The 24,313-nt window shown below is 41.0% G+C and overlaps 1 pseudogene; it reads left to right on the forward strand.

Annotated features, from left to right (window-relative positions):
- The window catches only part of LOC122554919, a 177,322-nt pseudogene that overhangs the window by 77,250 nt on the left and 75,759 nt on the right, over positions 1-24,313 (forward strand).

Below are 24,313 nucleotides of genomic sequence, written 5' to 3' on the forward strand. Positions count from 1 at the left end.
GAAAGAGAGAGTTTCTCCTTTTACCAGCAGTGCAAGGGTTTGAACGAGCTGTCCTTAGAGTTGTACACCATTAACACGCAGACTGGGGTTGGGCAATAAATGCTGACCAACCAGTGATGTGTATGTCCCATAAGGGAAACATTTTCATGAAAAAGAAGAATAACTGGAAGTATAGCTGTATCAACAAAAGGGTAGATGTCAGAATAGGAACAAGATTGATAGGCAGGAAATTTGCAGCAACGATAAATCCTAGGGCAAGTGCTGGATCAACATTTAAATACATTAATAGACTGCCCTTCCTTTGACCCTAAGATTTGATAAAGGAGATGCTTTCCCACTTATATTTTGGGTACCATAATCAGAGAGTCTGAAGTGATGCTGTAAACTGGATGATTGAAGACAAGAAGCAAGTAACCTGTAATTAAAATACTGGACTAAGCATGACATGCCTTTTAGCAGAAATCTTTGAGGAGAAAGTGAGGTCTGCAGATGCTGGAGATCAGAGCTGGAAATGTGTTGCTCCTCCCCCAAGTCCCTCCTCCCTACCTTTTATCTTAGCCTGCTGGACAAACTTTCCCCATTCCTGAAGAAGGGCTTATGCCCGAAACGTCGATTCTCCTGTTCCCTGGATGCTGCCTGACCTACTGCGCTTTTCCAGCAACACATTTCCAGCTTTTAGCAGAAAGACTGACTTAACATCTGACATTATGCTGCCAGAAACAAATTCAGCTTAAAACCTTGGCTTTCTAGGAATTTCTGGCTTGCATGCAGATTATAATGATGATGATGCAGTGGATGGGAAACTGTGACACAACAACAGTTTGTGTTTCTGACGTGTAGTTGAGTTACTCAGATGTCTTAAGTCACTTGCACGAGCAAAACCCTTTGAGGAAGAATAATCAATAATCACACAGGAACCCTGCTGCGAGCCTGAACCTGCGGTTAAGATAGAAATGCAGAGATGGGTAACCATAAGCCATAGGAGCAGAAATTAGGCCATTCAGCCCATCAAGTCTGCTCCGCCATTCAATCATGGCTGATAAGTTTCTCCACCCCATTCTCCCACTTTCTCTCCGTAACCCTTGATTCCATTGATACTCAAGAACCTATCTATCTCAGTCTTAAATATACTCAATGACCTGGCCTCCACAGCCTTCTGTGGCAATGAATTCCATAGATTCACCACTCTCTGGCTGAAGAAGTTTCTCCTTATCTCCATTACTGGTGTTCTGTCGAGGTGGCATTATTAGTGGGACCAGGGATTAAAATCAGACCCCAAATACTTGTTGGGTTTCATAGGATAAAGTTTTCCAAATGTTGACAAATAAAGGAGAGGAATTCATATTTTCAGTTTAAAGTGATTTGCAAGCGAAGCAATGATGAGAGAAAATTTCTTTCGCAAAGCAAGTAGTTTGGGTATAGAATACCCAGCCTGGAAATGTGGTGGAGGTAGGTTCAGTTGAGGCCTTCAAGGGGGCATTGGATGGTTATTTGGAGAGAGTGGAGGAAAGGCAGAAGATGGGCACTAGATAAGAGAACAGGTGCAGGCACAGTGTGCTGAATTGCCTTGTTCTGTGCCATAACAGTTCTGTGATTCTGTAATGTTTGCTTGAGTAAAATGATGATAACTCTAAACTTGCATCCTCCTTAATTTGTTACAGGTTTGACTGCAGTTGGTGGGCTATCATTGATGGGAGGCAGTTACACACTAGGGAATATTCCAGAATGTTTTGCTTTGGTGGCAGCTTTTATTTCCTCAGTTAATATTGCTGGTAAGGTTCATTTTAGGAGTGCCATGTATCTAGTTTAAATAAAATAAAATTTCCCAGGCAACAGTTCCCAAAGTAATGTTGTATAATTTAAGTTGCCTAAGTGTCATAAACTCAGAAATCACACGACACCAGGTTATAGTCCAACAGGTCTATTCGAAGTTGTTGCTCCTTCGTCAGGTGAAATATCACTGTACCTGATGAAGGAATAGCGATCTGAAAGCTTATGATTTCAAATAAACCCATTGGACTATAACCTGGTGTTGTGTGATTTCTGACTTTGTCTACCCTTGTCCAACACCGGCACCTCCATATCATAACTAACATAAGACATGGAAAAACAAATGTTCTCCAGCCCAGCAATATTTGATTAGAGGAAGCTATTCTGCTCGGTTCTTCTTCAAAATAAATGCCGCAATCACATCCCAGATGTATGATGTTTCCGGGCTGATGGCCAGTTTAGCATCTGCTACCTCATTATCCAGCTTGATCACAAGTGAGTGTCAAACCCAGTATAATTTCCATTGTAAATACTGCGTACATCCATCTGTCACCTTTAGGAACACTCATTCTGCCTTCGTGACCACTGGACTGGATTTGCCCAACCATTTCCTTGTCATTTTCCAGGCTTTACATTAAATTAACTTCAACTTATCTACAACTGTCTTCCTATCCAAGAACTTTGTCAATTCTGAAAGCTCCTCACATCTCATAGTATGTTCCTCCTTTCATTGACTCAACTTGCCCTACTCTCTAAAGTCATTCCTCATTTTTCATAGTTAAAAATCACACAACACCAGGTTATAGTCCAACAGGTTTAATTGGAAGTACACTAGCTTTCTGAGCGATGCTCCTTCATCAGGTGATTGGACAAGCTACGAAAGCTAGTGTACTTCCAATTAAACCTGTTGGACTATAACCTGGTGTTATATGATTTTTAACTTTGTACATCCCAGTCCAACACCGGCATCTCCAAATCCAACTCATTTTTCATGCCAGTCTGTTCTTTCCTTGACTCCATCACCTCTCATTTGCATTCTCAACTTTCAGAGTCAGACACTTTAGCCATCTCAGCTGTACAATATGTTCAGCAACAATTCAGAATTCTCTACACTTTACTACCTATCTCCTCTTCTTTACAGGCTTCCTCAAGACTCACCCCATATGTTTTTGGTTACCTCTCCAGATTCTTGTCCCTGCTTAGTACCATTTTCACTTTTGGAACATGTGACACAACAAAATTACCTGCAAAACAAACAATTTGGTTATTTTACATTGTCACTTCTGGGAGCTTGTTGTATGCAAATTGGTTGCCACGTTTCCTCTATTAAACTAGTGCCTGTACTTCCCAAGTAATTCATTTATAAAGGCACTTCTGTGGTCATGAGAGTGCAGTGTAAGTCACCACGAGATAGTTTTGACATTGTTAATGCTGTATCAAAGCAAGATTTTGTGCATAAGAAATAAGAGTATCTAAAAAGTATTAAACTCATTACTTTAATCTCTGTTAGCTATTTTGTGCACACTCCTATTTGATCACCACATATGCTGAATATATTTCCTTGTAAATGTATATGCCTGCATGATGCACAACGATAATATCCCAGTTTGAAATACTTTTAATCATTCTTTTAAAAGAAAACAGATGCCTAGTAAATAAGTTTATAAAAATTAACTTTGACAGCTTAAAGATTTTGCTGATAGCGAGCACCAATACATGTTATGCTAATGATGACCCTTTTAAACTTCTACCTTGTCAAATGCTGTTTGTATTTCTTGGTGCCTGTGTGCAGCTGATGCACCAGAACATTTGGGCATTTGATGCATTGTAAACAGCAGTCCTAAATCTGCTGACCAGACATTATCTTCTGTATCCAAAACAAAAGAAAAATATTTTGTGTCTTTCACCATTTTGGGCATCTTGCTGTCCCTTCATTTGTGGGATGTCTGAACGCTGCAGGGGACCACATTCTTTGCAGTCCCCTCAAAATCATCCTGCAACCACAAGTGGCTCCATTCCCACCACACCGCACCAGGAGCAGAATCCTCCCTCAACAAGCCTATACCCAGCCCCAGAAGCAAGTCAGGATCTCATTTGTTTTGTCAGTAGACTTCAAGCAATGATGACCCACACTCTGTCATTGCACAACATTGACCTCTGGAACTGACCATCAATGGGTCCACATGCTGATTGATGTGCACAGACTCTCTGAGTGGTTACCAGAGACACTGATACTGGAAGTAACTCATTCCTTCAGGAACACTTGCTTCTGAGTGGCACTGAAGGCAAAAGTGTGGGCGGCAGATTTGTAAAACGCCTGCATCTCTGACTGTTCCAAGAGGTTGTGATGGTGGGGTGGGAGGGCTGTAAGGAATTTACTATTTCTTCTCGAGGTGGCGAGAAAATGACCTGCCACCCAAAGTGAACAGGCTTGGCTGCAGGGTGCAGAGGCTGCCAGTGGCACGATCATGGTACCCAGGACCCGGATATAACTTCAGAAAAATTTCAATGACCTTACTGTTGACTTATTCAAATTTTCATACCACTTGCACGTGGCATCCGTCATTATCTGTCTTCCCCAGTATTCTCCTGCACAGCACCCTTTTCTGTGACATACATTGCAGTTCTACACATTCGTTTCTCTCCAAATAGCTACCAGTCACGCTGACCTTCATCCAAATGCCAACTCACACCATCCCTCATCATCTCTGTCCACAATACTCTCTTTGTGTCCTTAATGCACATTCCACTTCTCAGACTTCTAACTCCCGATGCATGCAATGCCGCAAGTAGTGAGCTAAGAGTTTCTGGGTTGGCCGAAACATTCTGGATAACTGCCATTTCTGGATTTCAGAGTTCCAAACAACAGAGTTTACAGTGCTTTCATGTGGGCAGTCTTTTTTTTCAATGTTTTGAATAATTTAATCACCTGCCATTGCTGCCACCATGTATTGTGAACATTATAGAATGAAGCTCCAGGAAGAGGCAGAAACTGGAGGTGAAACTTCTGGCACAGCCACACAGACAGCATTGGAGAAAGGTGTCCCGGAGATCGGCTGGCACAGAAATTAAGCTTTGGCATTGAAGAAAGAGAGGTGGGACCAAAATCTGGTGGCATGATTAGCACTTAAGCTGAATTAATATGTTCATGAAATGCACCATGTTGAGTTTGTACCCATCCTCCATGGCTGTACTTACTCATGTTGTCATTCTCCCTTAGGTCACTGAAGGGTGAGGGAGGAACAGGACTGGTGAGTCTTTGGAGGAACGTGAACATGCTGAAGATGCACTATTACATCACTCACATGCAGCCTCTACTAGTGAACCTACACATACCTCAGTGCTTACTGGGGTAAGGATAGCTAACCTATGACATGGTGAAAGTGAGGACTGCAGATGCTGGAGATCAGAATCAAGATTAGAGTGGTGCTGGAAAAGCCCAGCAGGTCAGGCAGAATCCAAGGAGCAGGAAAATCAACGTTTCAGGCAAAAACCCTTCATCAGGAAGGGCTGTTGATTCCTGATGAAGGGCTTTTACCCAAAACATCGATTTTCCTGCTCCTTGGATGCTGCCTGACCTGCTGTGCTTTTCCAGCACCACTCTAATCTTGATTATGACATGGTGAGACAAGCGAGTAGGTGATGGCATAGCTGTGTAAAATTCTCACGAGAAGGTGAAGACTACTCAGAGATCAATAGTCACATGTTCAGAGGTGATCCTTGACCTCCCACCCCAGGATTCAGTCAGTGATGCTGTGAGGGGGGAGTGGAAGCTTGCAGAAGATGTGACTGCTACCAAATAAATGAATAATGGCCACTCAATATCCAGTGCACACAGTCTTCGGAACACTCCATTAAAAGCTGGCAGAAGCAGACTCCTTGAATGTTTTAAAGGCAGAAGATATATTCTGATGAAGTGAGGGATTGAAAGATGAGTAAGGGTAGACAGGAATGTGGATTTGAGGTTAGAATCAAAAAAGCCATGACCTTGAATGGCAGAACCGATCCAATGGCCCCCAAAGGCTTACTTCTGCTCTTATGTTCTATGGTCTTCTATACATATGAAGTAGGTAGGTGTGACTAACTTAGTTTGGAATTTTCTTCAGCATGGACTGGTTGAATCGAAGGATGTGTTTCCATGCTGTATGATTTTATAAGAGCGTGAGTATTCAATTCAGCCCCTCAAGTCTGATCTTCTGTTCAATACACATATAAGTTTGTGGGGTGAATTTGTACTTGCAGAGTTAATTTTACTTCACTCACAAGCTGCATGAATCCATGTAAGGTTCTGTAAATTCATTTTTTTAGATTAGAATCAGTCTAAACATTGTGGCACAGACAGTATCACCCAGGAGAACTCTCACCTTCAATACATTATCTGGGCTGACAGGCACCAATTGTTAAATTTCACTTGAAAATGTAACATTTAAGAAAATGTTTCGCGATTTGCATATGAAAGAACTGAAGCCAACGTGGTAATTGTAAAAGATGAGAGACTTAACAAACAATCCAGGTCTTTTTCAATATATAATTTTAGTTACATCACTTTTGCAATAAATTATGTGTCTTACAATCTTATACTCCACAACCACCTGATGAAGGAGCAGCGCTCCGAAAGCTAGTGCTTCCAATTAAACCTGTTGGACTATAACCTGGTGTTGTGTGATTTTCAACTTTGTACACCCCAGTCCAACACCGGCATCTCCAAATCAATTTACAAATACATTGTATCTTTCCCCATTTCAATTAACCTTATTATACAAGAGTCCTATAAAACGTGGCTTCATCCTCAGCTGAGGAAGGGAATTCTTGGCTACCTGGACAGACTATGTGCTGTTTCAGCTGAGTCAATTTCTCTTCTGCAATATCGCCGTACTAATAAACTGTCTGTCAATTTCACTTCGAACTGTGTTTTGTGATCTCTAATGTATTGGGCTACTTTCTCTGACAGGGTTCAGAAATGTTGAGCTATAGGGAGAGGCTGAACGGGCTGCGGCTTTTTCTCCCTGAAGTGTTGGAGGCTGAAGGGTGACCTTATAGAGGTTTATAAAATCATGAGGGGCGTGGATATGATAAATAGACAAGGTCTTTTTCCTAGGGTAAGGGAGTCCAAATCTCGAGGGCATAGGTTTAGGGTGAGAGGGGAAAGATTTAAAAGGGACCTGAGGGGGCAGCTTGTTCACACAGGGAATGGTGCATGTCTGGAATGAGCTGCTAGAGGAAGAAGTGGAGGCTAGTACAATTAGAATATTTAAAACGTGTCTGGATGGTTATGTTAGTAGGAAGGGTTTAGAGGGATATGGGCCAAAAGCTGACAAATGGGACAAGGTCAGTTTAGAATATTTGGTCGGAATAGACGACTTGGACTGAAGGGTCTGGTTCCGTGCTCTATGATCACCCTCAACTCCACTCTTCCTGCCTTTTCCATACAATCCTTGATTCCCTTACTGATTAAATAACTGTCACTCACAGTCCTGAATATACTTAATGACCCAGCCTGAACAGTTCTCTACAGCAAAGAATTCCATAGTTTTATCACCCTCTGAAAGAAGGGATTCCACCTCAACTCTGTCTTAAATGTGTAACCCCTTACTCTGAGATTAACCTCTCTGTTCCTAGACTCTCCCCCACGGGAAAACAACCCCTCTATATATACCCTGTCAAGCCCCCCAGGAATCTTATATCTTTCATTCTTCTAAACTCCAATAAGTACGAGCCCGACCTACACAACCTCTTGGGCAGTGCAGTGGTATAGCGGTTAGCACTGCTGCCTCACCTCCAGGGACCTGGGTTTGATTCCAGCCTTGGGTGCCTGTCTGTGTGGAGTTTGCACATTCTCCCCATGTGTGTTGGATTTCTGTCGGATGCTCTGATTTCCTCCCACAGACCAAAGGTGTGTTGGTTAGTTGGATTGGCCATTCTAAATTGCCATAGTGTCGAGGGATGTGTAGGCTTGTGAGTTAGGTGGTAAATGTGGAATTATGGGGTTAGAACATAGAACATAGAACATAGAAGAATACAGCGCAGTACAGGCCCTTCGGCCCTCGATGTTGCACCGATCCAAGCCCACCTAACCTACACTAGCCCACTATCCTCCATATGCCTATCCAATGCCCGCTTAAATGCCCATAATGAGGGAGAGTCCACCACTGCTACTGGCAGGGCATTCCATGAACTCACGACTCGCTGAGTAAAGAACCTACCCCTAACATCTGTCCTATACCTACCCCCGCTTAATTCTGCACCCGTTCCAGTGCCTCCACATCCTTCCTATAGTATGGCGACCAAAACTGCACACAATACTCCAGATGCGGCCGCACCAGAGTCTTATACAACTGCAACATGACCTCAGTACTCCGGAACTCAATTCCTCTACCAATAAAAGCCAGGGTTGTTCTGTGGAAGGTCGGTGCATTAACATTCTTCCTTAGAGTGCATACGGTACTTGAGATGTGGTCTCACTGGTGTCATATGTAACTGAAGCAAAACTTCCCTTTTTCTGTATTTAGCTCCCCTTGTGTTAAATAGTAACAGTCTATTTGCTTTCCTAATGACATGCTGTATGTGCACAGTAACCTTCTACAACGTATGTATGAGGACACACAAATCCTATTATATCTCAGGCTGTGCAACTCCTTAGATAATTTTTTTTAATGCTTTCTGTCAAAATAGACATTTTCACATTTTCCTGTATAAGACTCTATTTGCCACAACTTGGTCAACTCACTTAATCTAACAATATCTTTCCGTAGCCTCCTTTGGTCTCTTCATTTAAATCATTTATATAAATGGTAAACAGTTGAGGTCCCAACACAAGCTCTTTGGAACACCACTCATTCCTACTTGCCAGTGTGAGAAGACCCATTTATGCTTCGGGTTAGATAACCAATCATCTATCTATACCAAAATGCTACCTTGTACATCATGGGTTTTTATTTTCCGTAATAACCTTTAATGTGGCAAATTAGCAAATGCCTTCCGGAGGCATTAAGTATGGTATATCCACCAGTTCTTTACTTAAAGCATATGGTACCACTTCAAGGAACTCTAATAGATTGTTCAAACAAGGTTTTCCTTTCACAAAACCATGTTGACTCTACCTGATTACCTTGAATTTATCCAAGTGCCCTGTTATAACTTTTTACATAATAGCTTCTACTATTTTCCCTATGACAGGTTTTAAGCTAATTGGTCATATAGTTTCCTGCTTTTGAACATTATTGTAAGAAGTGTATAGAAAGCATAACTTTATTATTTTGTTATTAATAATATTATTATTAATTAATAAAACAAAAGTTCCTATCTGCTCTTTCTAACAGACTCCTCATTTTGCTAACTTCAAAGACTTATACACATATGTGGCCTGGCCTCTACTTTTTTGTAGCCTCTTGAAATTATATCATTCAGTTTGTGTTGCCTTGGCTCATTCTTCTCTGCATGAAATTGCATCTGTCATGTGTCTAATCACTATACCTGCCTGTCATTTATGAAAGTGAACAGAGCAAATAATAATGAAAAGATTTGACACAAAGACTGTGATAATGGTAGATCAAGTGGTGAAAATGAGAAGAATGTGCGAAATGTGCGACATTAGTTTAACCAATGTTTTAAACTTGGTGTCTGGGGCAACATATTTCACTAAAACCCATGCCTGCTAGTTTAGTTGGTTGTTTCATAATAAACCTTTGCAATTTTAAAGGTGTTTGTTACAATAGACATAATTTAATTTGTGTTCTTTGATATTTTTCTGCTGCTGTTCACTTTAGGTGGTTTCTTAGTTACTAAGAAGATGCTGGACATGTTTAAACGACCCACTGATCCCCCTGAATATAATTACCCGTTTCTGTTCCCTGGTATGGCTTTTGTTGGAGGTTACACAGTTGCTCTGATCAATAATTATCCTATTGAACAGGTGAGACCTCTGCGAACTGAATATGTAAATCTGCTCCTCACCACCAGGTTTACTTCTCTTTTTGTTTGCATGCCATTGTTTGCAAAGATTTGTCAACTATATTTTGTAATGTTGAGGGTGAGTAATGATAGTACCACATAATACTTAAAATCAGCAACAATACTTGCAATTACACTAACAGAAGTAGGCCAGTTAGCCTGTTCCACGAAAATGGCTAATCGGATTCAACTTTTCCTCACAGCCCTTAATGCCATTTAGTCAACAGAAATCTATCAATCTCAACTTTAACATTAATGGTCAACCCACCCATGCATGCTGCATGCAGAACAGGTGCCTTAATCCATTATACCTGACCCATCTCAGATATTTAAGAGGCTAGAACACTTGCTTGCAGTCTGAGCCTGTGATGCAGTTTAAAGAAAGCAATGGAAGATTGGATATTTTCAAAAATGACAGCATTTGAGAAGAAGGGGACGCAACCCATACAAAATGGCAAGAATGGTGGAGGGGAGATTCCATGTGGTGGGGGAACATCTTTGGGAATGAGGATTGATATTGTGGAGCTGCAGCGTTCAACCATTTCCACTTCCTAGGTCATTTAGTTGCACCTCATAGAAACATGAACCACTTATAAAATTTGAGTCCTTGAATTTACATTTGTCTTAAATCCTGATATCGAGCTGGGTTTTTCTAAATGAGGGTTTCCTAGCAGTGAAGCAGTAGGCTAGCAGACAGAAGGCACTTTCATTTCGTCACTCATCATGTGCATCCAGACCTCAGCTGAAAAATCACGGCAACATTCAGCTCTGTCCTCTGTTACATGTGCTCAGGGATACAGTAAAGGAAATGTGAAGTTACCTACAAAGAAACATGCAGTGGTACTATCAGTAGACTATAAATTAAGTGGTGCAGTGGTACTATCAGTAGACTATAAATTCAGAGACCCATGTTCTGGATCACCAGTTTAAATCCCACCAAGGTGGGTGGTGAAAATTCGAGTTCAGTAAAATTTGGAACACCATCTGGCTCACTAGTGTTCTGAACAAAATCTGTTTTCCTTACTTGGTCTGGTTGACCCATGACTCTTGACCTACAACAAAGCCTTCAGTTCAAGGACAGTGAGGGGGATGGGCAACAAAAGCTGATTTTGCCAGTGAGCCCTACCTCCCATGCAAAGATAAGAAAATGCACCTAAAACTCAGAATAGACTGAAATCATAGTCCTTTATATTGGAGGAAGCAAAGGAAAGAGAATATACAGTTATAGCATATTTTGTTAATATGACAAAGAGTAAATGGACTCACCACAATTCAACAGTAGCCTTGGGGCTGTTATCTAAGAAAACAAAATATTAAATCAAATTATTATGTTCCTATACAGATGGTTCTATTATTGGCTCATTCCTGATTGCTCTTGGAGCCATGGGTTGAATTTGCACTTGATCTTGTATTTATATTGTCTGTGCAGTAAATTGTTGACTACAGGATAATGATGTAGCACTAAAAAGTACAGAAAATGACACAAGAGCGTGAAAAACTGCTTGAGATTTTCCATTCCTAACTTGCTCCAACATATGAATGGGAGAATGAGAATGTGTTCCATTCCAGGTACGTTAATAGATAGAAACATAGGAACAGAAGTCTGCCATTCAGTCCCTCGAACGTGTTCCACCACTCAGTGACATCATGGCTGACCTGTAGCCTAACTTCATACACTTGCCTTTGGCCCTTTTCCCTTAATACCTTTACTTGACAAAATATATCTTATGTCAGATTTAAAATTAACAACCGATACAGTAACCATTGCCTTTTGTGGAAGACAGCTCCAAACATCTACCACCCTTTGTAAGTAGAGCTGCTTCCTAACATTTCTTTGGAACAATCTGGCCCTAATTCTCAGACTATGCCCCCTCGTTCCAGAATCCCCAACCAGTGGAAATAGTTTACCATATCCACCCTGTCTTTTTGTGTTAATATCGTGAATTCAGTTAAATGCATTGACATTCAGATAAATTATTTTATGACTTACAAGTGTTTCTTTAATAGATTTAGTTGAAAAGTCCTGAACTAAAATATTTTATGAATTACTCACATGATAACAACCTGATCCTATTTTATAATTCACAAGTATTTGGTGTCCTTTTTATTTTTGAGACCCTGCATGTATATATTGGCTCAGTGTGGCAAACAAAAGGCACTTCACTATATCTTTTTAGCAGCGAGATGCTCTGGGCCATTCTGAGGATGTGCAAGGAATTAGATAATTGTGTATGTTTCTCCACATCTTGTACAAATTAGATTGATAATGCATATATTTATTATTCATCAGATGATGTATCTTGGATCAGGGTTGTGCTGTGTTGGAGCTTTAGCTGGACTGTCCACCCAAAATCCTGCTCATCTTGGCAATGCTTTGGGAATGATTGGTGTCGCTGGAGAAATTGCTGCTATCTATCCCCGGAGACCTTAGACCTTCTCCTGAACTATTGGCTCAGATGTCAGGTGCGGTGGCCACTGGTGGCACTCTTTGTGAGCATTTACTTGGCTGTATCAGGGTTTTTTTATATTCCTGGCATTACTCACCATCCTCACATCACACTTGCAGGTGTCCTTGGAGCAGAGGTATGGATGCCCAGAGGCTTATTCCAGTCCAATGCAAGGATGTTGCTGCTGCTGGACTGGGTTTGTGGCAGGTTATGAGACAAGCAACAAGAAAGAAAAGTGTACTTGATCTCATCCTAACAACCTACTTGCTGCAGATACATTTGTTCATGACAGTATTAGTATGAATGATAACCACACAGTCTTTATGGAGACAAGGTGTGTCTTTGCATTAATAATACTTTCCGTTATGTTGTGTGGCACTATCACTGTGCTAAATGGGATTAAGTTTGCACAGATCCAGCAATTCAAAACTAGACAACCATGAGGTGTTGTGTGCTGAAAGCAGAATTGTATTTAACCACAATTTGTAGCCTCATGACCCAGCAAAGATGTCAACAACATGCAACATCACCACATGCACGTTGCCCTCCAAGCCAAAGACTACCCTGACTTGGAACAATAATACTGTCCCTTCATTGTTGCTAGGTCAAAACTCTGGAGCTCTTTTATGTGTACCTGCCCCACGGACCTGCTCTGTTCTCGAATGTTGTCTCAATAACCTCATATATCCCCAGTCCAAAACTGGTCATTCAAATATATTCCATATATGTTATGAAGGAGAAATCTGGAATATATTGAGCACATCCCAGAACTTGACTGCAACACCTTTCAAAAGCTGTCAGAGATTCAACATCAGATCAGCTGTGCCATGCCCCTTTAATGTTCAAAACCTCACATATTCAATATATATTAACTTAGGGATTTTGTTGAGAGCTTCTTACAAAACTTGTCTTTCTCCTTTGTAGGGGAGTGTAGTGTTGGAATGTTAATTCTTCTGAGGTCAACTAGTCTTGTTTGAATTAAGTGGGAGGAAAGAACACATTCTGAACCATTTGTGGACAGGTGGGAGACTTGGGGTGGGGGGTAGTTCTATCAGGGAATCCTTTACGGCAAAGCCAATTCTTTGTCTTATTCCTGCTTTTCTCCGAACTCTCCACCTGCTGGGTGAATGTGTAATGGCTTTCTTTTCGTGATTCTCTCTCAACAAGCCTAGTCTCTGCAGAAATGCTATATCAATGTTCAATCAATCCAATTCCATATTGATCAGACTGTCCAGCACATGTCTTTGACCAACTGCGTGTTGTTTATCAGTCCCATGTACATGGTCCTCGAAAATTTGAAGAGTTTGCATCTTCTTTCATTTTGTTTGGTTTGTTGGTTTAACTAGGTGAAAGTGAGTTCCATTCACTTGATGAGCAGAGACTCAAATCTCCAGCACCCATTGAGGTAAATGGACCACGGTGGATAGGCACTTTCTGAATCGAGGGTTTCTTGACTTGAGGTGGGCGGGGGCTGAGCAGTGGGATATGATGATACCTTTTACCATTCAAGGCGGCTCAGGGGACCTGTAGAAATGAACCTAAAATTTGCTGGGTTAGCCAAACTGAAGTTAAATGAAATTAAATGGGAATGAAATGAGGAGTAGAAATGTGAAACTTGGTGAAGACCTAATGATTAGGTAGAGGTGACAAGCCTTTTTTAAGTGTTTGTTTAGGCTGAAGACATGTGTGGTTTTTTACATCAAGTCTTGTAACTCAAACAGTAATAGGCTGAACTGTCAGAGTAGCTCTGGAAAAGCTGAAGTTTTATTTAAAACAAACACAATGAATCAAATGTGATAATGTGGACTATTCATCAGCTGAATTGTAATTGTCATGGAATTGTGTTAAGTAATTATCACACAGTTGTTTGGATGACATGTAAGTAGTGAACAGTGAGTGGAAGCTAAAGTTTTCTGTTAAAGTTCACTAAGAACAAGGGATAAACACTTTTCCAAGGCAACACAACCAAGGCTTAATGAGTTAATCGATGAAATTGATCTGTAAAATGTAGCATGTTGGTGATATTTGCCAGTGGTCAAACTGATCATTTTCTGGAGACTGGATAGTGTCAAGTGTGAAATGTAAAGCTTCTTTGTGTGGAAAGCATTTCAAGCAGCTTGTCTCATAGTAAAATTCAGCTAGCTCGAGAGTCAGTGAACAATGATGAACAATTGAGCCAAAGTGAGCTCATGACCTGTTCTGGTCTGATCTTCAGACAAGTTGGTGTAAAGGGCTTCTATTGTGATCATAAGCATTTTATGGTAAATTTTTGTGGGTTTTTTATACTGTATTTTGCTTTAATAAAAACATTGGGTATGTTCTATTGTTAGAACTGCTTTGAATTTTTGGTATCCAGAGTAAATCCGATAGATCAGAGAGAGCCAACAGACCTATACATCTTTATGCCAATTGATTTGGGCTTAACTTTTGTAACTCCGGTCTCTCATGTTGTGCTAATGGTCTGCAGCAAAACTGAAGTAACCTGTCCAGGACGGAAGCCTGAGCAAACTGTTTGAGAGTTTGGGCTGCCTGAATGTGAGCCAAACTGAAGTTAAATGAAATTAAATGAGAATGAAATGAGGAGTAGAAATGTGAAACTTGGTGAAGACCTAATGATTAGGTAGAGGTGTCTTAATATGTCAGTGAGTGTAAAGGGATGCAAGGACTATATTTGGCACTGACATGGTTGCAAGAGTTTTCGGAAAGATATTTAAACATCGGTATGCCTTTGATTTCTACTGAAGATTTTTGTCAGGGTTTGCTCCTGTAGACTTCAGTTTTCCTGAGACATTTATAAGACGATGAAAATATTCATCCACAGCTGGCAGTTTAATTTCCACAGGCCACTCAGCTTACTCGGATGTTTCACAACTGCTGACTGAACCATATCCCTGTTCCTTTGAAACTTTAACCTGCGAGACACCCAGTTTCTGTGTGACACCATAGCGAGTCGCATCTGAGTACTTGCCGATGGAGAGGCTGTGAGCTCAGGAAGAGAGATGTACATATTTAACTATTTCACAGTATGACTGTACTTTGTTGCAGTCAAGCAATGTAGACTGGAAAAGTCTACAAAAGGGAAAAGTGTGTTTACTCTGCCTACCCACAAAGTAGATGCCTATTTTTGACTTGTTAGATGCACGACCATTGCTCCTGTTGTTATTACTGTAACATCATTTACTGAAATGAAAGGTGCTGCATCACAGGGTAAACTCTCCTGCTTAATTTAAACCAGCAACACAGAAAAGATTTATCCCATGCAGCAATCTATGAAAATTCAAGAGGCCAAGAACTATTTAAAGTAAAAATTAACATCTTTATTTCTTAAAGTATAACAGAGAATAATTACCTAACAACAATTTACAACTCCTTCCTCTAAGTTCTCTTTTACTTTCCCTTCTATAATACTAGTCCGATAAAACCCCCGATTACGATTTACTGAAAAAATTAAAATTTTCAAAACCAGCCCCTGCCGAATCTTCTCTTTGCAGATTTGCTCTCCAGGTCAGTATCGATGCCTTTCTTTGTACAAATTCCTTCCCGAGACAGGTACCTCTCAAACAGTTCTGATTAGCAGTCTACATCTGTTGGTCAGGTGGAGTTCTCCTGTCAACTGTTCAATTTTCTCCAGTCTTATACCCCCAAAGCATCGGATTGTGTCATTGGCTTTTAAGATTGTCAGTATAAATTCGATTGGAATTTGGTATTTTTCGGGATATAATTTAAACTGATTGGCCTAATTCAAATCTGTTTTTGTCTCCAGGCAACCCAGCTCATCTAGCTTTCGACCAAGTGTTACATTGTTACCTTATTCAGAACACTTGGTGCTGTCAGGTAGCTCTGCAAGCTTTTAACTGCGTTAAAGGTATAGTACACCCAGATCTTCATAATAAAGGTAAAGCTTAAAACCTAAGGAGCTATCCAGACATCAGCCCAATTTTCTAAATCCTTTGTCACTGGACCCATTCTTCCCCTTTGCAGATTGCTTGGGACCCATCATGTTAAAGGCAATATAGAAATATCTAATGCTGGTCGTTGCTTTAGAAACAACCTAAATCCTTTCGTAGGTACACAAGTTACTGATTTTATTATAGATATTAAGATGCATGAATGGACAAGTGCAGCTTCACATTGAATCCTTTATGCTTAAGGAAAAAAATTGCATTTTCAAGTGAAATCGCATCATTACCACAGTGGTGTAAGACACCACGAATGCACAGTAAGATTTTTGATGTAATTTTTAAATGGAGGTTGTTTTTATCCTAGTTCCATTTTTGATTTTCTCTCATAGTAAATAGAACTTATTTTAAAAATTTTCTGCAGGACTTGGAATTGCCTCTCCTATCCACATCTCTGACCTTCCCCAGCTGGTTGCTGCTTTCCACAGTCTGGTTGGTTTAGCTGCCATGCTTATCTGTGTTGCTGAGTATATGGTGGCATATCCTCATTTCAGTACAAACTCTGCAGCAAATTTAACCAAGCTCATAGCCTACCTTGGCACCTACATAGGTGGAGTGATGTTCAGTGTTGTTTATGGCAAATTACAAGGTGAGTTTGGAGTCATCTGCATTTTAAATAGAACAGTACAGCAGAGAAACAGGCCCTTTGGCCCACCATATCTACACCAACCAGATGCAATTCAAAACTAATCACATCTACCTGTACATGTTCTGTATCCCTCTCTTCCCTTCCCTCTTCATGTGTCTGTTTAAATGCCTCTTAAACCTTCCCATACATCTATTTCTACCACTTCAAGCACCTTCTATGTTAAAAAAAAACTTTGTTTGCAAATCGCCTTTACATTTCTCCCCTCTCACCTTAAACCTAAGCCCTCTATCCACCCTATCATGCTTCTGATTATTTTATATAATTCTATCAGGCCACCCCTCAGCCTCCAATGCTCTAGCGAAAACAAGCCAATATCCTAGTAAATCTCCTGCACCCTCTCGAAAGCCTGCACATCTTTCCTATAATTTGGGGATGCGAACTGCACATATTTCAAATGTGACCCAACTAAAGTTTTATACAGCTGCAACATGACTTGTCAACATTTATACTCAGTGCCCTGACTCGGCAGACCAGCATGCCGTACGCCTTCTTTACCACCTTATCCACTTATGTTGCCACTTTCAGGGAGCTATGGACTTGAATCCCAAGATCCCTCAGTATATCAGTGCTCCTAAGGGTCCTGCTATTTACTGTACAGTTTCCTCTTGCGTTTGACCTCCCAAAATGCACCATCTCACACTTGTCCAAATTCAAGTCCATCTGCCATTTCTCCACCCAATTTTGTGATTGATATATATCCTGCTGTATCCTTTTGATAATTTTCTCACTATCCACAACTCCAACCATTTTTGAGCCAGCTGCAAACTTACTAATTAGACCACCTACATTTATACCTAATTCATTTATATATATTACAAACAACAGAGGTCCTAGCACTGATCCTTGTGGAACACCACTGGTTACAGACTTCCAGTCCGAACACCCCACCCCTCCCCCCACCGCATCCCCCACCTACCAGGGGCGGCGCAGTGCAAAAGGAGGTACAGAGGCTCATTAGTTAGTTCTGCTGCCTCATAGTACTCAGGACCCAGATTCAAATCCATTCTTGGCCGACTCTGTGGAGTTTTGCGTTCTCCCTGTGTCTGCATGGTTTTCGTCCAGGTGCTCCAGTTTCCTCCCACAGTCCAAAGATGTGAGGTTAGGTGGTTTTGGCAATTTAGCATTGCCAATGTGTCCAGGGATATGTAGGCTAGGTGGATTAGCCATGAAAAATATGTACTTATAGCGGTAGGGTGGTGGGGGGTTGGGTCTGTGTAGGATGATCTTCAGAGGGTTGGTGTGGACTTGATGGACTGAATGGCCTGCTTCCATGCTGTAGGGATTCTATGATCTATGAACTATCCTCTGTCTCCTCTCACCAAGCCAATTTTGTATTCAATTTGCCATCTTACCATGTGATTTAGCCTGCCTTGAGCGACCTTATCAAATGCTTATGTAAAGTCTATGTAGACATCATCCCTTGCCTTCCCCTCATCAATTATCTTCATGACTTCCCAAAAAACTCATTCAAGTTTGTGAGACACGACCTCCCCAGAAAAGAAATGCTGGCTATGCCTAATAAGTCTTTTCAAAGAAGATCCTGAAACTTCTCCAATAATTTCCCTGCCACTGATGTCCGGTTCACTGGCTCATACTTTCTGAATTATCCTTGTTAAACACTCTTAAAGGAACACCACTGAGTATTCTCGAGTCTTCTGGGACCTGACTTGTGGCTAAAGAGGGTACAAAGGTCTCTGTCATGGCCCCAGCATTTGTCCCTTGTCTTCCTTGTTATCCTGGGATAGATCCAATCAGACTTACCTGCCTTAATTTTTTTCAAGACTCCCAATACCTCCTTCTTCTTAATATCGATGCCTCAGAACATCAACATACCCCTCCCTAATCTTACCATCATCCATGTCCTTCTCCTTAGCAAATACCGATGCGGAGTACTCATTAACAACCTCACCCACTTCCTCTGACATCATACATAAATTCCCTCCTTTGTCCTTGAGTGGACCTACTCTTTCCCCAGTTTCCTCTTGCTCCTAGTCTGAGTATAAAATGCCTTGGGATTCTCCTTAATCTGACTTGCCAAGGACATTTTGTGGCCCCTATTCGCCTTCCTAATTTAGTTTAGGTTATTTTCTGCATCCTTTCTATTCCTCAAGAACCTTGTTTGATTTTAGTTTCCTAAACCATAGGTATGCTTCATTTTTCTTTTTTGACTAAACCTTCAATCTTGTCATCCAGGGTTCCCAAAAGTTGCCATCCTCATAGGAATATGAGGATGTTCCTTCTGCTCTCTGCCCCCTTAATTTCTCCATAAGTACATGTACTTTTGAAAGAAATCGAACCAGTTGCTGTTGGAAGAAGCTGATTAGTGCAGTCAGATTTTCAGAAGGTCCAGACCTGGAGACTCCGCAGAATAAATTGCAATCTTTTCACCTCTGGGCTTTAAGGTTAAATGGAAGGAATGAAACATCAATTTCCACTCCCCTCACCCCTTCAGATGGTCGTTATGGGTTGTTAATTTAATATGTCTGAGGTCAAGGCTAGTAAAGATTAGAAGATAATAATTGTTTGTAACAGACATCCTGGACAGCAGGATGGACAGGAAATCATTTTTTATGGATCGAGGATCTCTCTAAAGTGGCTACAATGTTCAGTGGAAAACACAAAGGCACTCATTGGGAAGATAGCAGGGAAAGATAATAATAATAATAATAATAATACAGGATTAATTCCTCAGTTTGGCACCGCAAAGGTGGCTTTTGGCTATTCTGGATCTGATTTTTTTAGTCATGAATTTAAAAGATGGCATGTCATCTAGGATGAAGGGGCGTCTAGGATTCTGTGATTGTAATATCAGTAAAATTGAGATGCCCACACGTGTGAAAATAGAAGGACAAGAACTTTTCAAATCAGACTCCTTTGGTTTGAACAATTTCTGCATTTAAAATGATAAAATAGTTGGAAGTAGCCTAGTAGAAGGTGTTAGTTCGAAGTCAGTCTACATGTCTGATCTTAAGATTCACAAAATTCTTTATATTTGGAATTTGTATAATGTCACGCTTAGGTTCAGATATCTCAACAGTTACAGGCTTTTTCACATCAATTAACATCGACCTGGCCAAAGAAACACTGGCATCACTACTAGGAAAACCAGGACCACAAACACCAGACAGCACCAACTTCATCAGCAAAGACAACATCCTCAAGCTAGTGGACCTGTGCCTCACTACCCACTTCACATTCAATAACAACACCTACAAACAAGTCAACAGAACACCTATGGGATCACCAATATCAGGGCTCACGTCGGAAGCAGTAATACAGAGACTTGAACAAGTTGCCCTCCCATCTATGCAAACCAAACTTTGGGTCTGCTATGTGGATGACACCTTTGTCATCACAAAATGGAACAAATCCGAGGAAACATTCAGCGCCATCAACAATATCCTGACAGGCATAAAATTCATAAAAGAGGAGGAGAACTACAACAGACTCGCATTCCTAGACGTGACTGTTAAACATACAGTTAATGGAGAGCTAAACTAACATCATTTACAAGATACAATGCAAGAACTGTAAAAAAAAAACTACATCAGACAAACAAGCAGGAAACTTGCCACCAGGATACATGAACACCAACTAGCCACCAAAGGACATGACCCACTATCACTAATTTCCATACATACAGACAAAGACAACACACACATCCTAGGACAGGCGAAACAAAGATACACATGAGAATTCTTAGAGGCAGAGCATTCTAACTCCATCAATGAACACATCGATTTAGATCCCATCTACCTTTCCTTCGACCGGAAATGACATCACCCACCTTAAGAAACTAAGACCTATAAATAAAGAGGTGGGATATACCACCAGCATTCACTGGAGACTCTCACTGATGACGTTATCTAGTCATGGTGATGAAACATCTGAAAACAAACCTGGACAGGCGAAACAAAGATACACATGAGAATTCTTAGAGGCAGAGCATTCTAACTCCATCAATGAACACATCGATTTAGATCCCATCTACCTTTCCTTCGACCGGAAATGGCATCATCCACCTTAAGAAACTAAGACCTATAAATAAAGAGGCGGGATATACCACCAGCATTCACTGGAGACTCTCACTGATGACGTTATCTAGTCATGGTGATTAAACATCTGAAAACAAACCTTCCAGCTCAGTGAGCTAACTTACATACTCATCATCAACCTGAGCTACAAATCTTCTCATACCTCAACAATGCTAATTGTACAAACTCACTTCTGACTTGTCCCAGTTTCTAAACAATGAAGCAGGTTTCTCAATTTTAAAATTGCATTCTGTGTTCTTAAACTCCACATGTTTAATAACAGAACCATCTTGTCATACAAGTTCTTGCTAGATCTGTCCACAGTGCTGGCTATTCTCCACCTTTCTGTGCATTAGAACATTAGTTATTTTGCACAGTAGGCCTAGAAGTAGGCCTGTGACAGTTACATCTTGTCCATGAGCAGAGGAGGAGACACTAATTAGTAATACATTTTTGGGGAGGTGATGGCCAAGTGGTAATTCCACTGGACTGGTATTCTAGACCCCCAGGTGGACATGAGTTTGAATCCCGCTATGGCAGGTGGTGAAATCAGAGTTCAATAAAAATCTGGAATGACGATGTAACAATGTTGTTTAAAAAAAAAGACCCATCTGGTTCACTCATGCTCTCTAGGGAAGGAAATCTCTCATCCTTACCTGGTCTGGCCCACATGTGACTCCAGACATACACCAATCTGGTTGACTCTTATTTGTCCTCTAGATGGGCAATAAGTGCTGGCCTGGCCAGTGACACCGACATCCCATGAACAAAATAAAAATTAACTCCACCAATCGACCCAGCAAGATCTTAAAATCCTTCCGTTCACAGACAATTTCCTCCTGTCCGCCCATATGCAGGGTAAATATGTGGGACTCTGCAAGGCAACTCCAGACCGCTGCTGTTTGGGTGCAGAGCTGCCTATTGATGCAGGTTCAAGGGATGCTAATCCTTCAGTGGATAACCAGTGAGCAATGAGTTGCTGCAGGTACCATACGTGGTAAGTTCGAATTGAAATCAGAAGTGAGTGATACTTAAAGGGGCAGAGTAAACAATTTTGAGGTACTTTTGGTAAGGAACAGAGGGGAAAACCTGCTGGTCCTTGCAAAATCTCTTCCAAATATCAAGGTGACTCACACGTAGCCAAAAATCATACGACTCATCCCAGATATTTGTTTTATCGTATGAAAATCTTCATTTTATCCAAAACGCTGTTGTCTGGTTTCATTCCCAAAACATATTTCACTAGCCCCTCATCTTTGTCTTAAACTTCTGTTGGCTGCTGTTGCTCAATACCTCAAATTCAAAATTAACATTACTGTGTTTAGTTCTTTCCATGACTTCACTCCTCTGCCAATCCTACAATATCCCCACCTTATGTACGTTGTTCTTGCGACTTCTGTCTTTTGTTAATTCCATCTCATGTCCCATCATTGCCAGATGTGCCCTCAGCCACCCAAGATTTTGAATTACATGACACCCTGCTCCCTGCCCCAACCCTTCTTTGCTGCTCTTCAACTCTTCCTTGAAATTTCTCTTAATATTCCCATCTCTTTGGCCAAGCTTTTGGTCACTCCTTCTGATTGCTGGTTTGGCTTGGAAGCCATCTTTTTCTGTTCATCCACGACATGACACAGGAAACAAACCAGAGATAACAACTGTTTGTTCTAGCTCTAAGCTTCCACCCAAGCTCCCCATCTCTTGTCCTACCTGTGCCATGTGCTAGCGAGGTGAGGAATAGGGAGAGAGAAGAGTTGAACATGTGGCTACAGGGATGGTGCAGGAGAGAGGGTTTTGTATTCCTGGTAATTGGGGCTCATTCTGGCGTAGGAGGGACCTCTACAAACAGGATAGTCTTCACCTGAACCAGAGGGGTACCAATATCCTGGGGGGGAGATTTGCTAATGCTCTTCAGGTGGGTTTAAATTAATTCAGCATGGGGATAGGAACCAAAATTGTAGTTTGAGTATATGGGAGATTGAGAGTAGTGAAGGCAGAACTAAGGTTTCAAGAAGTTGGTTTGAAGTGTGTCTGCTTCAACGCCAGGAGTATCTGGAATAAGGTGGGTGAACTTGTAACATGGTTTGATACCTGGGATTTCGATGTTGTGGCCATTTTAGAGATATGGGTAGAGCAGGGTCTGGATTGGTTATTGTAGGTTCCGGGATTTAGGTATTTCAGTAAGAACAGAGAAAATGATAAAAGAGGGGGAGGTGTGGCACTGTTAGGCATGGTCTGTATTACTGTTGCAGAAAGGACATTTGAGGACTAATATACAGAGGTAGTATGGGCTGAGATTAGAAACAGGAAAGATGTTACCCTGTTGGGAGTTTTCCATACTCCTCCAAATAGTTCCAGAGATGTAGAGGATAGGATAGCAAAGATAATCCTCGATAGGAGCAGGAGTGGTACGGCAGTTGTTATGAGGCCTTTAACTTTCCAAATATCGACTGGGATTACTATAGTTCAAGTACAGTGTGTGCAGGAGGGTTTCCTGACACAGTATGTACACAGGCCAATAAGGGGCGAGGCCACATTAGATTTGGTACTGGGTAATGAACCCAGCCAGGTGTTAGATTTGGAGGTAGGTGAGCACTTTGGTGCTAGTGACTACAGTGAGAGCCTTTTTCCTTGGATAGCGATGGCTAGCACAAGGGGACATAGCTTTAAATCGAGGGCTGATAGATATAGGACATATGTCAGAGGGAGTTTCTTTACTCAGAGAGTAGTAGGGGCGTGGAATGCACTGCCTGCAACAGTAGTAGACTCGCCAACTTTACGAGCATTTAAATGGTCATTGGATAAACATTAGGATGAGTAGGTTAGATGGGCTTCAGATTGGTTCCAAAGGTTGGTGCAGTATCAAGGGCAGAAGGGCCAGTACTGCACTGTAATGTTCTATGTTCTAATTTGCAATCCCACCCTGATATACTCCCTCGCTTTCTTTCTCCCTGTTTATCTGTCATGGTGGGTTTTTTTGCTATACCTCTCAATCCATCCATTTTTTCTTAATGTTTTGATTTTAGGTTTAGAAATGCCACATCTAAGACTGGTACATCTGTTCTCAATTCAGTATACGTTTGTAGCACTCTTACATAAGCAGCAAATAGGTAACTGGTGATTTTTGACGACAATGAGTTTAGAAGTCATCCTTTGTCTTGTTTCTTAGAGATATTGATATGAGTTTTCACAAGTGCAGAGTTTTGTTTTAGTTTTGGTCAGCTGCCCCATCTGGTCCTCAGCTCTTTCTGAAGAAGAACCTTCCTTTAGCATAGACTATTAATTACTAAAGAAATGTACTAAAGTAGCATGTGTATTAAAATAACATACTTAATATTTTGTAAACAATGACAGTACTTGTGCTAAATGATAATTTTCCTCTCATATCAAAAAGAATAGTGACTTATTAAAGCAGCTTTGTGAAACTTTCACGGAATGATCTGTGTAATGCTTTGAGCAAAAGAGATAAAAGGAAAGTTCTTGAATGTAAAAATAACAGCTCTCTAC

This window comes from Chiloscyllium plagiosum, chromosome 1 (assembly GCF_004010195.1).
Source record: "Chiloscyllium plagiosum isolate BGI_BamShark_2017 chromosome 1, ASM401019v2, whole genome shotgun sequence".
NCBI classification, from domain to species: Eukaryota; Metazoa; Chordata; class Chondrichthyes; order Orectolobiformes; family Hemiscylliidae; genus Chiloscyllium; species Chiloscyllium plagiosum.